Genomic DNA, 2,500 nt, shown 5'->3' with positions numbered 1-2,500 from the left:
AAGGATCCGAGCTCCGATGTGGGAGGGAAGTTGACTCAAAACATAGTCCACCGCAAAATTGAAAAGGAGGGGGGAGAGGGGGTCACCCTGACGCACACCCCTAGCCGGCTGCAGGGGCACGCCCACGTCGGCGCCGCCCGCTATCACCGTCGTGCTACCCTCGTAACACCTTTCGACGTACTCAATAAAGCAATCCGGCAGGCCATGAGCCCTCAGCACGGGGCGGAGGGCGGCATGGTCCACCGAATCGAACGCTTTAGAGACGTCGATCGATGCCACAAAAACAGAGCGACAGGAGCGGACTGCGTCGGTGAGAGCAGTGTCCAAGATGAAGGTGTTTTCCAACATCCCATCCCGGGGGATGAATGCCCGCTGACGTTCGTCCACAGCACATGCACGCATCAGGCGTGACGCGAGAACCTTGTGAAAGGTCCGCGCCAACACCGAGCAGACCGTAATGGGGCGAAAGTCAGCGGGGGATGTTGGTGCAGCCGTTTTGGGGAGAAGTGACGTCCGGGCGCGAAGCAGACGCTCGGGGAGGGCGCGGGCCAGGAGGAAGAGGTTCAAGAGTTTCACCAGGACTTCATGCGGCAGGCGCCGCAGCTCCGCTGGAGTCAGGCCGTCCGGCCCGGCTGCCGATCCCCTGGGCGGCAAGGCAGCAGCGACCTCCTCACGTGTGACCGGCCCCCATAGGCACTCAGGAGCGACAGGCTCCGAGTGCGGGAGAAGGCGGTCACGGATGAAGCCGGCGGTGGAGATCGGCTTCTTCGTGAAGAGGTCCGCCCAGAAGTCCAGCAGACCGGGGATGTCGGGTGGCGGCTGCAGCAGGGTGCCGTCCAGCAAGCCGCGCACGCAACGCGCACGCGACCTACGGAAGGCGTCCTGTGTCCGCGCGTATTCCCAGCGGCGCCGCTTGCGCTTCTGCAGCGGCGGGGCGGCAGGCGGCCGCTTGGATGGTTGGCGCGGCCGCTGTGTCCTGGTGATCGACCTCTCCCCCCTGGACCCGACCGACGCAAGGGCATCCGGGAGCATGCCCAGGATGACATCGGGCGGCGTGCCCCGCCCCAGACCAATGACTCGATCCAGGGCAGAGAAACGCTGGGCGGAAGCAGGTAGCCCCGCCAGATGCTCCCAGATGGCGGCGTCAGTCGGCCCCTCCGGCGGCGGCCCGGTGGTGTCGGCCGCGAAGTCCTCGGCTGCGTCGACGGGCGGCGCAGCGGCCTCGCCCGCGTCAGGCAGCGAGCTCGCTGCTCCACGGCGGGACGCCGGCTCTTCACCCCGACCGATCTCAAGTGCCTCCATGAATTGGCGGACAAGCTGCTTGTGGGCAGCTTGCCGCCGTCGGCACTTGATTGCCTCAAGCGTTCGGTCGGGGAACATCCTGGTAAGTTCTTGATTTACAAAGAAGAACCGGGCGTCCCTCTCCAGGAACAGTTCGGCCTCTGCCTTGGCGAGCGACAGGACTTCTTCCTCCGTCCACCTCGCGCGATGCCTCTCCGTCACGATCTCAGCGTTGGCGGCCGCAGGGTGTTGGCGGCGGCGATGGACCCCGAGACCGTTCTTCGTGGTAAAAGTGCGGTGGCACTCACTGCAAGCAAAGGGAGCTACACAAACTATCGCATTTTCGTTACGGCCGGTTGGCCGGATAGGTGCTGGGGTAGCTGGGGTGGCACCTTCAGCGGAAGGGCCACCATCTCTTGTTTCTTGTCGGCTGCCCCCAACTATAAAGGGATAATGCGAGGGGGGGCTGGTAACCCCCCCAAGCCCCTGGTGCGGTCTTCCACTCTGCAAAAAATCAGCGGGCCCACGAGAAGGGGAGAAGACCGCAGGAGAGGAGAGGCTAAGAGGGCTAGGCCCATGTATTGCGCATCACTCTCCCTGTAACTATAACCCAAGGAAGGCACCTCGCAGCAGCAGCACGACTACATCAAGACCGCACTTCGAAAAGCCAAGTCCGGATGCAGCCACACCGCCGCCACTTGGCCACCTTAAGAGAGTCATAGTTACTCCCGCCGTTTACCCGCGCTTGCTTGAATTTCTTCACGTTGACATTCAGAGCACTGGGCAGAAATCACATTGCGTCAACACCCGCTAGGGCCATCGCAATGCTTTGTTTTAATTAGACAGTCGGATTCCCCCAGTCCGTGCCAGTTCTGAGTTGATCGTTGAATGGCGGCCGAAGAGAATCCGCGCACCCGCGCGCCCCCGGAGGAGCACGCTAAGGCGGACGCGGCCTCGCAGCAAGGAAGATCCGTGGGAGGCCAAGGCACGGGACCGAGCTCGGATCCTGCACGCAGGTTGAAGCACCGGGGCGCGAACGCCGCGCAGGCGCGCGCATCCTGCACCGCCGGCCAGCACGAGGCCAACCGACGGCGAGAGCAGACCACGCCCGCGCTAAACGCCCGCACTTACCGGCACCCCTACGGCACTCACCTCGCCCAGGCCCGGCACGTTAGCGCTGACCCACTTCCCGACCAAGCCCGACACGCCCCGATCCTCA

At 64.0% G+C, this 2,500-nt stretch overlaps 1 pseudogene; it reads right to left on the bottom strand.

Annotated features, from left to right (window-relative positions):
- LOC126433612 (large subunit ribosomal RNA) overlaps window positions 1–2,500 on the bottom strand; it is a 7,956-nt pseudogene that overhangs the window by 3,085 nt on the left and 2,371 nt on the right.

The sequence above is a fragment of the Schistocerca serialis genome, unplaced genomic scaffold, assembly GCF_023864345.2.
Source record: "Schistocerca serialis cubense isolate TAMUIC-IGC-003099 unplaced genomic scaffold, iqSchSeri2.2 HiC_scaffold_1169, whole genome shotgun sequence".
In the NCBI taxonomy this organism is placed as follows: domain Eukaryota; kingdom Metazoa; phylum Arthropoda; class Insecta; order Orthoptera; family Acrididae; genus Schistocerca; species Schistocerca serialis.
This window is presented reverse-complemented; position numbering and strand designations above follow the sequence as displayed.